At 35.4% G+C, this 20,383-nt stretch overlaps 1 protein-coding gene across 1 annotated transcript in view; it reads right to left on the reverse strand.

Moving 5' to 3' along the window:
* LOC110454356 (UDP-GalNAc:beta-1,3-N-acetylgalactosaminyltransferase 2-like) overlaps nt 1–20,383 on the reverse strand; it is a 298,859-nt gene that overhangs the window by 261,950 nt on the left and 16,526 nt on the right. The gene's annotated exons all lie outside the window — the stretch shown is intronic.

A 20,383-nucleotide genomic window follows, 5' to 3' on the forward strand; every position in this document is an offset into this window, starting at 1 on the left:
TGATAAATTAAAACATGTGTATAAGCTATTTAGGTTCATTTTTCACTCATTCTACATCATTAATTGTTACCCTTAAATTAAACAATCGCCCTCAAACAGCTAACACCATGCACCACATCGTATATTCCTCTAATGTATACCGTCAAAAGTTTCTTGTAAGCCTCCAGCTATAAAAATAATGTTCATTAATACTTCCTCCTAGATAAAATCAATATATTCAACACCTTTGTACAGTAAAAGTTTAATATGATTTGGGGGGATACTAATCCTATGGGGGGGATATTTATCCTATGGCCAGTTTTAGTATCCGGATACTTATCCTATGGGGGATACTTATCTTATATGACAGGTACTATAGGGGTTTTATGTACTGTATACTGGGAAATGTTTACTGCAGTTTAACCTTTGCCTTTTCTGCCCTCCGTAATCAAGGTGAGTTTATCATTACAGTGAACATTAGTAAATGACATTAATTACAAAGTACCGGTAAGTTAAATGTGAAGGGCGATATTAAAACTGCATGGGTGAATATGGATTTTACCAGCGAAGGGCAAAAGTTTGGGCAAAAACTTCCAGGTATACCGTATCTATTTGTTTATTAGCGTTAAATACCTCGTTATCATCTTTAGATAATTAACTCCAAATCAGTATTAAATGGCCCACTCAGAACAAGACCAAGGATGCTACCAATAGTTATGATGCTTGATATTCACAATCAAAAGGGTCACTGTTAATATAACTTACAAAATACTAAAAAGCCAGATCTGTGCTAGCTAGGTGATCAAGAATTTTGATAGGAATGTGTCTGTGAAAATTAATTATATGGTTGAAATGAGCCAGTTGTGATTTGGCTAAATATATGTGAATACTGATTTGTTGGGGTCAACAAAGGGACATAACCCAGAATTAAGAAACAGTTTAGTCTCCAGGTTTAATTAAATTTACTTCAGTTCCATGTTTTGCGATAGAACTATCTCTAACAGGGAGTTTTATTTTTGACATTTAAAAATTTGGACTTTATAAATCTAAGACTGTCTTATCTTAGAACTTATCTGTGAGCCTTAAATAACTACTAGTAACCAAAATTCATCTTGGCATCAAGATGGCAACAAATGGCCAGTGTTTAATATTCTGCAAATCGCATTTCCTAATTTTTACTGTTATTTAAATATCAATTAACATCAGAAAAAAGAAAATCATTTACTGCAACTTCTAGCATCTAGCTAGGTCAAAAATAAATGTTTCTTGTTACTTCTGGTATCTTGGCCAAAGGTAAATGCTTGCTGTTACTTCAAATATCTAGGTCAAATATAAATAATTCTTGTTACTTCTGGTATCTTGGTCAAATGTAAATGCTTGCTGTTACTTCAAATATCTTGGTCAACGATAAATGATTTCTGTTACTAAGTATCTAGGTCAAAGATTAATGTTTTCTGTTACTTCATATACCTAAGGTCAAAAATTAATGTTACATTTCCATCTTTGTTACTGAACATGTGCTTTTTAAAATCACCTAAAACTCCGTTGATATGACTGCCGTCACGCATTCTAGTGAAAATGGCCACGGAGATGGTTATTAGTGATGCACTTGTATTGTGAGTTTTTTTTAGAAATTAAAAGTCATCTCTTCAAGGAAGTATTTTATTGAAGGAAATATTTATAACATTTTTATATACAAGACTTTATGTAAATATTCTGAAAATTACATTTTATTTATCTTTCAAATATCAAACATAACAAACTTGCTAGATTATATTCAAACATACAGCTATGATATCTGATGTAGCTCTATCATGTTAGTTGATAGTGTATGGCACTGCAAAAAGAGAAAAGAGTTTTCAAACAAACTGTGGAATAAATCATGTCCTATCTTATCATATAATAGCACTATGAATAATTGTATGAATATTAATGAAGTTCACCACCGTAGGAAGAACCATATTTAATTACGATATATCAAATCAATGCATCAGTGATGTACAAGCCGAGTTGGACTACAAACTTATACAGAAGAGATACTTAATTTGTAAGCATGTTGTTGCATATGGATTTTAATGCACAATGTAAAATGATGTAATATATTCATTATGTATTCATTGTTTGGGACATCCGATTTGATCATGTTTCTTGAGAAGTTAATGCAAGGGCAATACATTCTGAAAAAATCATATCAAAAATGATAAGATTTGTTGTTACACAACTCAAATAACCTTCAGTGAAGTGGTTTTGATCGTCATAATCAAAAGGAAGCATTGAATAAAATGATATGCTTAAAAATAACAAAATTAAGCAAGAATCCATCTTTAAGACTGAAATTTCTTAAACAAAAGGCCCAAGAGGGCCTGTATCGCTCACCTGAATATTTAAGCAGTCATAGCAAAATATTCTCATTAAATATTATATTGCACTAAAAATATTTCCCTCGCAAACTTTGTTGGCTCCATCTGTTGGAACTACCAGCAAAATATTATTATAAGATTCTATGCTTTTTGATTCTTCTTCAGAAGTTGCTTGACATATTTTTCCCTGTGATCTTGTAAGTAGGTCAATGTCATTTTCCTTCTCAAATTGGTTAGCTCTATTCCAAAAAGCTACCAGCCAAATCTTATGAATCCATTCCTTTTAGTTCTCAAGAACAAATCCATTAAAATGTTGTTGACCTCTGTGACCTCTAAAGTAGGTTGAGGTCATTTTCATTTGCAAACTTTGGTGAGCTCTATCCCGGGAAGTCACCAGCCAAATATTATAATTTTATGCCTTTTAATTCTTCAGAAGAAGCTGTTTGAACTGTTTGACATATTTGAACGCTGTGACCTTGAAAGTAGGTCAAGGTCATTTTCATTCGCAAACTTTGTTTGGCTCTTTCCCAGGAAGCCACCTGCCAAATATTAAGATTTTATAACTACCAGTTCTTCAGAAGAAGTCGTTTAAAGTGTTTGACATATCTGCCTCATGTGACCTTAAAAGAAGGTCAAGGTCATTTTCATTCTCAAACTTTGTTCGGCTCTTTCCTAGGAAGCTACAAGCCAAATATAGAGATTATATACCTTTCAGTTCTTCAGAAGAAGTCGTTTGAAGTGTCTGACACATTTGACTCCTGTGACCTTGAAAGAAGGTCAAGGTCATTTTCATTCTCAAACTTTGTCGGGCTCTATCCAAGGAAGCCATCAATCAAAAATAAAGATTCTATACCTTTCAGTTCTTCAGAAGAAGTCATTTGAAGCTTTTGACATATATGACCCCTGTGACCTTGAAAGTAGGTCAAACTAGTTTTCATTCTCAAACTTTGTTGGGCTCTATCCCAGGAAGCCACCAGCCAAATATAAAGATTATATACCTTTCAGTTCTTCAGAAGAAGTCGTTTGAAGTGTTTGACACATTTGACCCCTGTGACCTTGAAAGAAGGTCAAGGTAATTTTCATTCTCAAACTTTGTTGGGCTCCATCCAAGGAAGCCATCAGCCAAATATGAAGATTCTATACCTTTTAATTCTTCAGAAGAAGTCGTTTGAAGTTTTTGACATATTTGACCCCTGTGACCTTGAAAGTAGGTCAAACTAATTTTCATTCTCAAACTTTGTTGGTCTCTATCCCAGGAAGCCACCAGCCAAATATAAAGATTCTATACCTTTCAGTTCTTCAGAAGAAGTCGTTTGAAGTGTTTGACACATTTGACCCCTGTGACCTTGAAAGTAGGTCAAGGTCATTTTCATTCTCAAACTTTGTTGGGCTCTATCCCAGGAAGCCATCAGCCAAATATGAAGATTCTATACCTTTTAGTTCTTCAGAAGAAGTCGTTTGAAGTTTTTGACATATTTGACCCCTGTGACCTTGAAAACAAGTCAAGGTCATTTTCGTTCTCAAACTTTGTAGGGCTCCTACCAACGAAGCTTTCAGCCAAATATCATGACTCTAGGCCTGTCCGTTCTTCAGAAGAAGTTGTTTAAAGGAAAAGTTGACGGACGAGGACGGACGGACGGACGGACAGACGACGGACGGACGACGGACGCCGCGCCACGGCATAAGCTCATTTGGCACTTCGTGAGCTAATAAAATGTAAAATGTAAAATGTAAAACCTAAATAATTGACTCAAATCGAATCCTGTAAATATGTCACTGCACATAAAAATGAACTTGTACAATCAAATGTGTTCCTATAAAGATACACAACAAAACTTGCCCAAATGCATATTTTACTCAGAAGGACAAGACAAGTCCTCAATGCTAGATGTTCTCAAGCTAACACCAAAACTCCTCAATGCTAGATGTTCTCAAGCTAACACTAAAACTCCTCAATGCTAGATGTTCTCAAGCTAACACCAAAACTCCTCAATGCTAGATGTTCTCAAGCTAACACAAAAACTCCTCAACGCTAGATGTTCTCAAGCTAACACCAAAACTCCTCAATGCTAGATGTTCTCAAGCTAACACCAAAACTCCCCAATGTTAGATATTCTCAAGCTAACACAAAAACTCCTCAATGCTAGATATTCTCAAGCTAACACCAAAACTCCTCAATGCTAGATGTTCTCAAGCTAACACCAAAACTCCTCAATGCTAGATGTTCTCAAGCTAACACCAAAACTCCTCAATGCTAGATGTTCTCAAGCTAACACCAAAACTCCTCAATGCTAGATGTTCTCAAGCTAACACCAAAACTCCTCAATGCTAGATGTTCTCAAGCTAACACCAAAACTCCTCAATGCTAGATGTTCTCAAGCTAACACCAAAACTCCTCAATGCTAGATGTTCTCAAGCTAACACCAAAACTCCTCAATGCTAGATGTTCTCAAGCTAACACCAAAACTCCTCAATGCTAGATGTTCTCAAGCTAACACCAAAACTCCTCAATGCTAGATGTTCTCAAGCTAACACCAAAACTCCTCAATGCTAGATGTTCTCAAGCTAACACCAAAACTCCTCAATGCTAGATGTTCTCAAGCTAACACCAAAACTCCTCAATGCTAGATGTTCTCAAGCTAACACCAAAACTCCTCAATGCTAGATGTTCTCAAGCTAACACCAAAACTCCTCAATGCTAGATGTTCTCAAGCTAACACCAAAACTCCTCAATGCTAGATGTTCTCAAGCTAACACCAAAACTCCTCAATGCTAGATGTTCTCAAGCTAACACCAAAACTCCTCAATGCTAGATGTTCTCAAGCTAACACCAAAACTCCTCAATGCTAGATGTTCTCAAGCTAACACCAAAACTCCTCAATGCTAGATGTTCTCAAGCTAACACCAAAACTCCTCAATGCTAGATGTTCTCAAGCTAACACCAAAACTCCTCAATGCTAGATGTTCTCAAGCTAACACCAAAACTCCTCAATGCTAGATGTTCTCAAGCTAACACCAAAACTCCTCAATGCTAGATGTTCTCAAGCTAACACCAAAACTCCTCAATGCTAGATGTTCTCAAGCTAACACCAAAACTCCTCAATGCTAGATGTTCTCAAGCTAACACCAAAACTCCTCAATGCTAGATGTTCTCAAGCTAACACCAAAACTCCTCAATGCTAGATGTTCTCAAGCTAACACCAAAACTCCTCAATGCTAGATGTTCTCAAGCTAACACCAAAACTCCTCAATGCTAGATGTTCTCAAGCTAACACCAAAACTCCTCAATGCTAGATGTTCTCAAGCTAACACCAAAACTCCTCAATGCTAGATGTTCTCAAGCTAACACCAAAACTCCTCAATGCTAGATGTTCTCAAGCTAACACCAAAACTCCTCAATGCTAGATGTTCTCAAGCTAACACCAAAACTCCTCAATGCTAGATGTTCTCAAGCTAACACCAAAACTCCTCAATGCTAGATGTTCTCAAGCTAACACCAAAACTCCTCAATGCTAGATGTTCTCAAGCTAACACCAAAACTCCTCAATGCTAGATGTTCTCAAGCTAACACCAAAACTCCTCAATGCTAGATGTTCTCAAGCTAACACCAAAACTCCTCAATGCTAGATGTTCTCAAGCTAACACCAAAACTCCTCAATGCTAGATGTTCTCAAGCTAACACCAAAACTCCTCAATGCTAGATGTTCTCAAGCTAACACCAAAACTCCTCAATGCTAGATGTTCTCAAGCTAACACCAAAACTCCTCAATGCTAGATGTTCTCAAGCTAACACCAAAACTCCTCAATGCTAGATGTTCTCAAGCTAACACCAAAACTCCTCAATGCTAGATGTTCTCAAGCTAACACCAAAACTCCTCAATGCTAGATGTTCTCAAGCTAACACCAAAACTCCTCAATGCTAGATGTTCTCAAGCTAACACCAAAACTCCTCAATGCTAGATGTTCTCAAGCTAACACCAAAACTCCTCAATGCTAGATGTTCTCAAGCTAACACCAAAACTCCTCAATGCTAGATGTTCTCAAGCTAACACCAAAACTCCTCAATGCTAGATGTTCTCAAGCTAACACCAAAACTCCTCAATGCTAGATGTTCTCAAGCTAACACCAAAACTCCTCAATGCTAGATGTTCTCAAGCTAACACCAAAACTCCTCAATGCTAGATGTTCTCAAGCTAACACCAAAACTCCTCAATGCTAGATGTTCTCAAGCTAACACCAAAACTCCTCAATGCTAGATGTTCTCAAGCTAACACCAAAACTCCTCAATGCTAGATGTTCTCAAGCTAACACCAAAACTCCTCAATATGTTCTCAAGCTAACACCAAAACTCCTCAATATGTTCTCAAGCTAACACCAAAACTCCTCAAGGCCAGATGTTCTAAGCTAACACCAAAACTCCTCAACAGACTTATTGGACAATAATGAAAAAAATCACGTGTGTATGATAATCAAATTATGTTGGATATTTTTATTAAGACGTTGTTGACATGAACTGCTCCATAACTGATGTGATAATTTGGGATAAGCTTCATGAATGAGAAAAGTCAATTTTGCTGCACACAAATGAAAAACACATAATGAGCAATTATATTAACTTTGGGTTTGACCTTGTCATCATGATCAGTCACATGAATGGATCGTAAAATATATTAGCATTGTTCAATAGTTTCTACCACAGAAATCATCTAACAATTAAAGAACATCTTGTTAAATACAGTGAAAACAATTATTTGTCTTATTTAATGCTGACATAACCTTATTTAAAATTCCTTTCAAGAATAGAAATACATTTCAACAATAACCCATTCCATACTAAAATTAGCATTGAACATTTCAGCATCAACTCCCTTCAATACCAGAATTAGCAGTAAACATTTCTACATCAACCCCACTTAATAGTATACTAGATTTAGTAGTAAACATTTCAGCATCAACCCCACTCCATACTAGATTTAGCAGTAAACATTTCTACACCAACCCCACTCGATACCAGAATTAGCAGTAAACATTTCTACATCAACCCCACTCAATACCAGAATTAGCAGTAAACATTTCTACATCAACTCCACTCAATACTCGATTTAGCATTAAACATTTCTACATCAACCCCACTCAATACTAGATTTAGTAGTAAACATTTCTACATCAACCCCACTCAATACTAGATTTAGTAGTAAACATTTCTACATCAACCCCACTCAATACTAGATTTAGTAGTAAACATTTCTACATCAACCCCACTCAATACTAGATTTAGTAGTAAACATTTCTACATCAACTCCACTCAATACTAGATTTAGTAGTAAACATTTCAACATCAACCGCACTCAATACTAGCATTATACATTAACCTTTTTCAAAAGTAGAAATAACAGTATTTTTTTTACCGGAATCCTTCAAAAGAAGATTTAATAGTGAAGTATTTGTTACCAGCTACCATCAACAGTAGAATTGACCGTTAAATTTCAATACGATCCACTTCCAAACGTAAAAATAAAAGTAAAGATTTCAACAACTGAAATTGTTCAAAATTAGAATTCACAGTAAAGATTCAAACATCTACAGTCTTCAATGGTAAAACTGACGATGAAAATTTCAACCTTAATTATCTCCCTTTAATTGTCAAGTTCAAGTTAACATTCCAATAACAGGATCCTTCAGTCGTAGAATTACAGTATACGGGCAACCTTCACCCAGTCAAATATTTACCCTTCACCGCTAAAATCCATGACTGCCCTGCGTTAATTTCACCCTTCGTGTGTTATTACTTTCTATGATGTACATGTGTTGCGTATCTATATTTGCCCTCATAATATAAATCTGCCCTCCTTGTGGAGTTCAAAAATGGTGAAGATTAAACTGTGGCAAAAAAATCCCCGCATGCAGTAATAGTGGATATTTTAAAAAAAATCCTGTGTAAAGTACATGTTACATTCACAATTTCCATTTTCCATAACCTTAAGTCATAAAATTATCAAATCCCACAAAAGTGCACACTGTCAATGGTTCAGCTAATTGATTTTTTATTATCTGAATAGAAATCCAAATAAAGCTAATGAATCAGAAGGATCAGGCTACAGTACATGAGGGTCAAAAGTAAACTATCACCTCAAAACTGCTGTACTTTTGGGCCTGCTGACTTCTTTGCACTCAGGAATCAATAGTGCCCCCTTAAATCTTGTAGGTTTTCTTGCCCAAGTACGAGTTGTTGATCAACTAATGTTTCCGACAACGAGGCATCTTCAATTGCTGTATTGAATTATTGTAAGCCTATACATTCTATGGAAATCTTATTTTACAGCAGAAATCTTGTTTTAGGAGAGAAAAAAACAATAGCACTAAATTCAATGCACTCAGTGTATGCATATACAGCACTCCCATTTGATATTTCTAATTTACTTGTGATGCAACAGTGAATTTCATTGGTTAATACAACAGTATTTGTAACAGTATTAACTCATAGTGTTACAAGCTGGGTGACAAAAGCAGTGTTTGGTTCCTAAGTCAATTATCACCACGATTTGTTGGCTTTGATAGCTGTCCTTGACGAAGATCTGCGTCAGTGAATTATTGATTTAGAATTTCTTGGAATCCCACTAAAAATTGCAACCTCTAACGTTAAATTTGGCACATAAATGTCTGCTGTACACTTTGTTAAATTCAATGATCACTGAAAGAATTTCAATATAATTGTTAATTACAAGACTTTTAACAAGACTTTCTGACAATAAAAATAATTCAAAAATCTCGGTTATGAGAAAGATCCCAAATCAGATGGAAGTGTGGTCCTTGAGATTGATAGTACTTATTGCCATGATGGTTTGAATATTGCCAATCATTTTACTGAATTTTTCACAAATATTGCATCTAAATCGGTGGAAAAGCTAGTTCCTAGTCCCTCGGGAATTTACCCGTTTTTTAACATATGTTAACGGCATGCAAATCAGTATTGATTCTGACTGTAAGTTGCTATTGTATGCTGATGATAGTACTATACTTTTCTCACATAGGGATCCCAAAGTAATTTCAGAAAAACTCTCTCAAGTTCTTGAATCATGTTGTAATTGGCTTGTAGACAACAAACTTTCTATTCATCTGGGTAAAACTGAAAGTATAATTTTTGGATCCAAAAGAAAACTCAAAATCTTACCCGGTGAAAGTTTCGAAGTAAATTACAATGGACTTAAAATTGAGTCAAAATCCTCAGTAAAATATCTTGGTGTTCAGCTAAATGAGTTCCTATCTGGGGAAAGTATAGTACTCAACGCAATTCATAAAACTAACCAGAAACTAAAATTTCTGTTTAGAAATAGTAAATGTCTATCAATGAAATCCAGAAAAACACTGTGTTCAGCACTGATACAATGCCATTTTGATTATGCCTGCTCGTCCTGGTACAGCGGCCTAACCAAAAAATTCCAATAGAAAATACAAATTATGAGGAACAAAGTTGTAAGATTTATTCTCTGGTTGGACCATAGAAAACGAATTTTATTTGAGGAACTTGCCTCATTAATAATAATAATAATGGATACAGGCAATATGCCTATATATCCATATCTTGAATATCATCAGACACTATGCTGACATCCCGGCAATGAATAAGTTCATTATTGTCTATCTCATGGTTATAGAAACAAACAGGTTGTCCCCAATACTTATCCAGACGGGATTCCAATGTTTTGATTGTTGGTGAGGTGACGACAGTATCGGGTAGGGAGTCCCAGTGGTTTACAATACGTTCTTTAAAAACATATTTTCTTAAGTTCAACCTGCACATCCCCTTTAGTAGTGTGAGACTGTGGCCTCTTGTTCTTTTGTTAATATTTAGGCATAAAAATCCTTCGCTGACTGCGTTATCGTATCCTCCGTGAGTTAGTTTGTACACTTGAATCATGTCTCCTCGCAGTCTTCTATGCTTGAGTGTTGGTAGTTTTAATATCCTTAATCTGTGATCATAGTTCAACTCCTTCATTCCCGGTATTTGTTTAGTCGCTCTTCTTTGTACATTTTCCAGTTCATTTATGTGTTTTTGTAGGTATGGATTCCATACGCTGGCCCCGTATTCCAGGTGCGGTCTTACAAGCGCTTTATACAAAAGACAGAATGTTGTATTGTCTAAATATGTGTAAGTTCTTCGGATAGTTCCCATTATTCTGTTTGCTTTATTGACCGATTCGTGGATATGATCGCTGAAATTTAGGTGATTGTCCGTAATAATTCCTAGATCCTTTTCTTTTGTTATGTTTTCCAAAGTGACATCGACCCTCCCATCTTCCGTATCTTTATACAAATGTAGTGGCGCGTTGTTTATGTTCTTTCCTAAGGTTAATACTTTACATTTGTCGGGGTGAAATTTTAACAACCATTTATCTGACCATTCTTGGAGCTGGTCAAGATCATCCTGTAGGGTAATATTTTGATCATAATTGTAAATTTTTGTATCATCTGCGAACAAGAATGTTGCTGCGTTGATTGTTTCTGGGAGGTCATTTATGTAGATTACAAATAAGGATGGCCCTAAAACACTACCCTGTGGAATCCCACTAGTTACCTCCATCCATTTAGACGTTTCACCATTGACTGATACTCTCTGCTTCCGGTTTGTTATGAAACTGTGTACCCACCGTACAATTTCCGGTGATAGTCCGTATGATCTTAATTTGCCTATTAAACGTAAGTGGAGAACAGTGTCAAAGGCCTTCATAAAATATGCTAAATGTAAAGCATAGAGTTAAACAGCTTCGTCTCAATCATGTTTTTAATATTTATCATCAGTGCTGTCCAAAGTATGTGAACAAAGGTTTTATTAGAAATAACAATACTCGTTATACAAGATCTTGTGAACACAATTTTTTAAAACAATCTATTTATTAGGGGAGCTGAGTCCTCCACTTTTTTCTATAATGGAATCAGAGACTGGAATTCTTTACTAGGTCAATCAAATGTCTACACAAAAAACATCAATTTAAACTCCAGGTTAAACATCACTTGGGGCCTTAATAGCTCACCTGGTATTTTATTTTTCAATTTAAAACCTGCTGAGTACCATTCAGGTTTATCAAAGGAGTACAAGAAACAAAGTTGAAGGAAGAACTACATATAAATCTGTTTTTGTGGGAAAGACACCAAGAAAATGAGTTTCCATGTTATGTCCCAATTTTCGTCTACATGTATTTCCCCTATTGGGCCTCACATGCATCTTTTTATACAAATTAAACAAATTGATTCCCCCCCCCCCACCCCCTAAGCATGCTTCAGACCACATTTGGTTTAAATCCCTTCATTTGTACAGAAGGGAAAATTTTTTTCTCTTTCCCTGCTCCTTTCCCTAGTTCGGGGGGGGGAGCACATCTTCCATTTATAAATATTCAATTCCCTTTGCCCAAAGATTCTCTAGAACAAGTTTGGTTAGGTTAAAATCCCTTCAACGGTACAGAAGAAGAAGGATCTTTAATGTTTTCCTCTATTTCCCCTAATGGGCCCCTAAACTCATCTGCCCCAAAGAAGGGAATCCACACACCTCAGTTTAAACAAAATTGATTCTTTTGTCCCTAATCATACATTCTTTTGTCCCTAATCATGCTTCAGACTGCATTTGGTTTAAATCCCTTCACTTGTATAGTAGGAGAAAAAAAATTCCTCTATTTCCCCTATTGGGCCCCGCCCCTATGCCCCCAGAGGGCCCACACCCTCCTTTTATACAACCTTGAGGCTCCTTTGTCCAAAGATGCTATAGAACAAATTTGGTCAAAATCCTTCAACTGGTTGAGAAGGAGAAGATTTTTAAAGATTTACCTATTTTCCCCCTATTTGGCCCTGCCCCTCTGCCCCCAGGGGGACCATTCCCTCCGTTTATACAAAACTGAGAACCCTTTGGCCAATGATGATCCAGACCAAATTTGGTCAAAATCCTCTGAGCCTTTCAGGACTAGTAGCTCACCTTCGGGCCAGGTGAGCTAAAAATCACCTACTATACATTTAAGTTATAATAAAAAAAAATCTTTAAATAGTTGTCCAACTCATACACCTTAGGATGGCTGACAGCATTATACTTTATCAGCCAGGCTATTGTAGCTTACATCCAAACCTCAATAATTATAATTTAATATTTCTTTGTGTGAAGGTGAAACATATGTTGTCATGGTAACTATAAGCAAAACCTGACAAATCATTACACACTCACTTCAATGATCTGGTATCAAGATGAACTAAAGATAAAGCTAATATTTGTCATACAATGCTGATAACAGAGTGTATCGAGGCATAACTAACGGGTTCTAATATCTTTATAGACAACAAGCTTAAGGAAAATCTGATACCATACAATTTTACCAATGTAACTGATGCTGTACTGTAAGTATGTAAAGATCTTTTCTAGGTGAAACTACATTTTTATCACACGTTTTGCACATGTGTACATTATCTGAGCAGAATATTTTCAGTTATGATGATATTTAAATGATATAAACAATTATAAATATACCAGTAAATTTATATACATTTAGATTTACTGGCACTCAAGTTCGAACAGAAATCAGTATAATGTTCCAGTACTTTTCAAGTTGACAAACTCAATTTTATTTCCTTATCCTCAGAGTTTGTTTCAAAGCACTGAACCTTCTTATACATGTATACACTGTAGATCTGAAATGCTCCAAACTTTTTCACATTCTGTATAGCCAAGCTATTTTTTTCAGATGACACAGACATATAACAAGTAAAAAAGTGTATAGAGCCAACATTAACTCCCTAAATAAACTCCCGGTTTAAATCCGGGCATATGCCCAATTACAGTGCTTAAAACAAAACTTTCGTTCAGATTCCCGAAGCAAACATATTACAGAAACTAGTCTATCCATAGCAGCCTTGACCTTAACTTGTCACCTAGAAACCCAAAAATGTATAGAAATATTCCTCATCACCTTCAGAGTAGTTCAGATCTGATTGTATCAATATCATCGAGAAACCAACATTTTTCCGAAAATGTTCAACCTGGTTATAGCAACATTGACCTTTCACCTTATGACCCCAAAATCAATAGGCTTTTTTCCCTCCCTTAGTGACCCCAAAACCAATAGGCTTTTTTCCCTCCCTTAATGACTCCAAAAACAATAGGCTTTTTCCCCTCCCTTAGTGACTCCAAAATCAATAGGCTTTTTTCCCTCCCTTAGTGACTCCAAAATCAATAGGCTTTTTTCCCTCCCTTATAGTGACCCCAAAATCAATAGGCTTTTTTCCCTCCCTTAGTGACTCCAAAATCAATAGGCTTTTTTCCCTCCCTTATAGTGACCCCAAAATCAATAGGCTTTTTTCCCTCCCTTAGTGACTCCAAAATCAATAGGCTTTTTTCCCTCCCTTATAGTGACCCCAAAATCAATAGGCTTTTTTCCCTCCCTTAGTGACTCCAAAATCAATAGGCTTTTTTCCCTCCCTTAGTGACTCCAAAAACAATAGGCTTTTTTCCCTCCCTTAGTGACTCCAAAAACAATAGGCTTTTTTCCCTCCCTTAGTGACCCCAAAATCAATAGGCTTTTTTCCCTCCCTTAGTGACTCCAAAAACAATAGGCTTTTTTCCCTCTCTTAGTGACTTTTCCCTCTCTTAGTGACTTCAAAATCAATAGGCTTTTTTCCCTCTCTTAGTGACTCCAAAATCAATAGGCTTTTTTCCCTCCCAGTGACTCCAAAATCAATAGGCTTTTTTCCCTCCCAGTGAGTCCCTTAGTGACCCCTAATAGTATCATGGCTTATATAGAATTACCTGTTCCAAAGTTATCATCTTAACACCATCATTTTTTTTCTAACAGTCTATTAATAGCTATTGTGACCTTGACCTTTGACCTTGTAGCCCAAACTCAATAGAAATGACTGGATCATCATTGTAAAGAACATTTCAATGGCCAGACTTGGATCTGAACCAGAGACATCCAAACTCTACACAGACAGTGAGTCTAAACAACCAAGATATACCTGGTTACTGATGACTGACCCAGTCCATTTCCACTACATTCTAATCTCCTTCACACAAACTTCTAGATCTCACAACAAATCATAAATCTACAAAGACAAATTGTAAAACTGAAACTGATTTAGACCTTATCCATACTTGTACTTGTTGACTCATGAAGATATTTTATTATCATATAGACAACCTTTCTCGTGTATTTCTATTAAAGCAGCTATCAGCTTGTCTAATTCTAGCTATATAATACTTGTCAAAATAATCTTTCTATCACAAGCTTTTTCATGATGTTCATCAAAATCATATCTATGTTTGCATCAGATAGATTTCCAGTTTGACTAGCACCCAGGCTGAAGAATGAGCTAAATGAACTTGATGACACATGAGATGGTTTGCAAATGTGACATTTAATTTGTCCTGAACCTCATAGAGCCTTTCTCTGCCCCAATCATACACACTATACTGTATGTATAACCTTATATAATATCCATTCCCGCTCGAAAAATGAATCATGTCTTCGGACCAGTAAGACTTCCTGTTCAAACAAGTGCAGAAGAATAAATCAAATCTTGTAGAGAATCAACATTACAAGAACATTTCATGTTTATTGGATATCTGGGCCGAGAGAGTATCATTGGGTATACCGTAAAGAATCTTCAAAGCACCCCAAGGATCTCTAGCCATTCCATCACTAAAGGTTAAACTTGTATTGCTATATTCAAACATAGATAAGAACCTGAGCAACTCAGATGATTCAAAATTCCTTTTATAAATTCAATACCATTTTTCAATAGACAATTTGAGAAAATATCTCATAAAAAACCAAAGCAACTCTAACTATGTTCCTTTAACCTAAAGTTCACTTCAAGCCAATTTTAAAGATCTGTTAGGAATTATTTTCAAAAATTACAATTCCCAATTCCACGTCATTGTATTTAATTAAAAATTCCTGTTATGATGTTTGGTGAGAAATTTTCAAGAGTGAGCAATGAGATGGGGCATGGGTGAGTATCAAGTAATCAAACTGATTCAATATATTGCTAGGGGTCCAATTTAGGTAGTCACGGTAATTAGATCACAGTGATTTTTGACTGTGTAGACAGAAATGGCCAGCTGTCGAGTCGCATGTGTAAATATTCACCGGGACATGAGTGATGAATGAGGCTCGTCTAAAAGCTTTAATTTTGGGACTCGTGATGTCTGTAAATTGGAGGTAATGAGACGCAAGTTATTGCCATTTTTATTTGTTATGACGTATTACATGCCTAGGTTGGGGCAGACAGATATATATAAATTGGTGTACAATATCACACATCTTTTAAACTCCAATAGCTGTACTACACAGCAATTTATAGAGTTGTAATGCTTCCTACCATCATGACCCGCTTGATGACCGGGCACCATAGGCACAGATAGCGAGGCCAAGGGCTCAATTTGTCTCTTCAGCAATTCTGATATCAACAACACCATAATGGACACTCTTATTTCAATATCGTTGGAATTCGGAGATTCAAATACCATTTCAAACTTTACATACTACTAAGTTTTAGCATCGTTTTCCTGGATCTACTCTATAAAATTCACAAGAAATTGCCTTCATTTTGTTTCCTACATAAGAAGAAAGGACCGAAGCCTTACAGCTGCATGCACTTACAGACTGCTTCAGCTCAGAGGTCCCAGATGTTTAAGTGGCAGAAAATTGTCACAAAGGTCATATCTTATTTATACTGAATTGCATTTAAAAACTGTACTTTTTTAAAATGCAATTTACTTATTATGAAAAGGTCATATATTAGTTGCAACAGGCAGTTAATACCGTAATAAACCTTAATGAATGTACAATGCACTTACAAAAACAAAAGAGAGATGTTCTAAAAACACCCTTTTGTGCTCAAACCAGCTGAAGTAGCTAGAGTGATTACACTGAATTGTTTGTAGACTTTCAGGAGTCATTTCAGAACAATTGTTTTCAGATTTCCAAAATTCTCCAAACATTTCACACTGACTCTTAAGAGGTTCAGAGTTGAATATTTAGGAAATGGTTTCTTATTCTGCAATTGAATATTTTTTAATTTCCGAAAAAGCATTTAAGCTAAAACATCCTTTACCAAATGAAAATGAATAAGTAGACCTTCTGGATTTCTTACCCACAAGATGTAGATCACTTAGTGATGACTTTGTTATTTTATATTACTGACATTGTTTCTGCTACCAGTACAACAGTCCTTTCAAATTCAAATGTAATATATCTAAGACAATTCTTTTGTGTCCTTCATGTTATTTAATAAACTTTTCTTATTGAAGACTGGTCTATGTTATCAGCACTGCTAACAGCATGAAATGAAGTGATGACTCCAAGAAAATTATTAATTCTTTATAAATTCAATTGTTTGAAAATATCACCAAAGCCCCAGAAACGTTACCAAATTCTACCATCACAAATGTGTCAAGGTCCACTCCAAAAACGTACACAATGGTCTGACAGTTAACCTTGGCCTTTTGACACAAATGATTCAAAATGTGTGAAGAATTACAAATACCTCATCCATTTATTAAAAGTGTCATACAACCAGTAAAGACTTATAGGTTTCCATCCTTAAACCAAACAGAAGGGATAACACAGGATCGGCAAATGTGAGAAGAAAGAAGCTTGAATAAAACACAAGGACAAGGCATATCACTCAGTACACTCAGTATGGCATAGTTTCATTTGCATGTTCATGTGTTTAGTAGAGAATCCTTAGTACCTCTTCAAGTTCAAATCCACAAGATAATAATCAGAGGGATCAGATATAAAAATCTAAATAGTTTTCCTTCCTTTTAGATCACCCCTAGGAGACCTCCAAGAAGAATTTATCTTTTATACAAATCTAAATTCATATCAATACTTGAAACTCGGCAATCTTTGATACGATTTGTCATAGCATTCAACTAAGTCAGCCATCAGGAGTTTGCTGTTACTGAGATCTCTACATAGTGATCCAATTTGATGTTCCTTGTACGCTGGTAATCTTGCAGTAATAGAAAAGATGAGAAATTTCATGAAATTTTTTAATTTGCTCAATGGAAGAAATGCATCTGTAGGGTTTGTTTATTTGAGCATGTGTTTTCAGCATTAGGAGCCGAGCTAAGTATGGCAGATATTTAGTATATAAAGAGGCATAATTAATTAACTAAGGACAACGTTTTTTCAATTTGATTTAAAACCATACAACAAAAAGCAAATAAATACAGATTATACACACATTATTGGAAATAAAAAAATTTAAAGTTTCCCTTGGAGAAATTAAAATTCTGGTTGTGAAACAATGTTGCTGTTCTGTGTTGATTGATCAACACTGCTTCAGCTAGAACATCAATTTCCCCCAGGGAAACTATTCGGTCCATGCATATGATTTTGTTTATATCTCCAGAAAATATTTATAAAGATGAGTGTCTAATCTATGTTTGTTTTTTTGTTGGTTATTTGGTTTTAAATCAAATCAACATACCCTTCAGCACTTGTAAACCAATCTAAGACTTTACTTTTACGATCCTTCTAGCAGACGATAATCGTAAAAGCTGTTCTTTAATATCAAGGAAAACTCCCATAATTGTTATACAAAGCAAAAATCCAATTACATGTCATGCCCATACATTTCTCATCCACCAAATTAATACATTAAATGTACTCATAAAATAGGTGTGGGTTACATACTGATTTTTACGATTAAAACTACAGCCCGCATCACTCACCTGGACTATTAGTATGTATGATTAAGATAAGATAAGCTTAAAACCACTTAGTAGCCTATGTTGACCTTTGACCCTTACATGCTTTTAATGTTATGTTGACCCTTGAGCTCAACACAATCCATGACAAAAAAATGTGCATGGCTAGTCATCCCAACACCCTCAATTGACATGGCTCACTAAATTTTATATGCTTTTGGATTTTTTAAACATATCTGACCCCTGTGACCTTGAAAATTGGTTTAACAAGTAGCAGTACACTAACACAAAATGAAACACCAAATCCCACCGCTGCCACCAAATAATGTGCAAGTAGGCATCCATCTACCGGTAGTCACCTAGTAAATCATGGGAGAAATATAATCAACCACCCTTGTATGATGTAGACAGAGAAATTACAACTTTGGGATAAGAATTTTGAGGTTCAGCACATGTTAAGCCTCAGTGTGAACTCAACAAGTTATAAATTATCTTTCTCCCATGCTTGAAGCTCCACTACAGTAAAAACATAGTCACAGTTAACGTTGTAATGGTGAACCCAAATGCAATGCTCTATCATTCTCCTTCTATAATAAGTAATATCACAATTCTCAAACTGGTATATTCCTCTTCATAATTATCTTCATCTGAGCATATCAAAGCAAAGACAATTTAAATTGTACACCAAAACTATATTAGATAGATAGATGGACAGATAGATCACACACATATAGGAAGAAGGATAAAGAAATAAACTGTGATGGAGAGACAGTGGGACACACAGAATGAACATATACAAGAAGGAAGATGCACTAACAAATTTTGATGGAGAGACAGGAAAGACAGAATGAACATATTGGAAGGAGAATAAAGCAATTGGTTGCTGAACTCATCATGCTTTCCATTATGTGTTTTAATTTATATGTGATAAACACACCTATAATATTAAAATCCCCCAATAAGAATTGTGTCTGCTCAACTCAGTACACACACTGCACTGTTACAGCACAATTCTAGGGTTCTGATGGGTGAGCAAATTCATCATCACACAATTATTTTGGTCCAAATTAATGTCCTCGTGGTGCCATAAGGGTATGTTTTCTTAAACAACATGTTATATAACGAGCCATCCTTCCTGTCTCCTATAACAAAACAAATCATCCAAATCTATCTAGCCTGATTATGAATTGCAGGACAATTTAATCTGTTTTTGATCAACTTTCATTATAACCCAATGGCGCCACTCATTCAACATGACATAGCCTAAATAAACAACTTGTTCATCATTCTCAGGAAAATGCAATTTTCCTACACAAGATTTATTATTTTCCCAAAAATATGATGCTAATTAAATAACCTTCATTTCCAAGGGAAAATATCTACTTCATCAAAACCAATACCACATAGAAGCCATAGGGTCGTGGGAATCCTACTGTCAACACGAAGATATTACACATACACCATTATTGCCATCGTATCCTTTATATTTTGTTTTTGTCACAATTCGCTTACATCTCAGAACTAAAAGTTTTGTTTTTTAATTCTTTCATATTGATGTTGAGTGTGAATGAAAAAGGTTGACAAGTAATGATCTTTTTGGATAATTTCCAATATTCTTTTATATCTATAGAACAGCTTGTACCCACAAACAGGCATGTTTTCTTTCTGATTTTAGGTGTTTTGTTACCCTGTGTGAACAGGGTTGAAAAAATAGTCTATAGACTCATTGAATGTTCCTCTCCACGGAAATCTTTAGTAAAAGGCGAAAGATTTATGCGTGGTTTGAAGAGAAACCAGAGTGCCTATCCAATCCAAATTTTCATGTTATATTCTCAAACTTATAATCTCTTTATGGGTCTATTAAAATATATTTTCTAAATCTGAAATGATACTTAGGCCATTATTCCAATGTGATTTGGTAACACCTTTAAATGTGATAGAATGCATATTCTAAAATAAATTACTTATGAAAATGATAAAAATATAAATAAATATTGGTATTTTTATGAGTTTTATTAACCAAATCGAACAAGGGAGGTAACTGTAACTAGTGAGCAACAGGTACGGCATATCACCTGAGCAAACACCATACATTAGATTTAGTCTACAGGTACTAACAATCATAGCTACATTGAGTTGAGTGTAAAATATCACCAGTTGTGTGTTATTCCTTTTCCTCCCTAGTGAGCACTAAAGCAGACTCACAATTGATAGCTAAAAAATAGTAGTAGCTACTAGCACAGACTTATATAGCATCTAAGCTAATTCTGTGCTACTAAGCTAGGACCTAGTACGTATACTAAGTACAGAGTTATTTTATACCAACAATGCTTGAAGATCATAATTGAAT

Source organism: Mizuhopecten yessoensis, unplaced genomic scaffold (genome assembly GCF_002113885.1).
Source record: "Mizuhopecten yessoensis strain PY_sf001 unplaced genomic scaffold, ASM211388v2 scaffold7781, whole genome shotgun sequence".
Taxonomy (NCBI): Eukaryota; Metazoa; Mollusca; class Bivalvia; order Pectinida; family Pectinidae; genus Mizuhopecten; species Mizuhopecten yessoensis.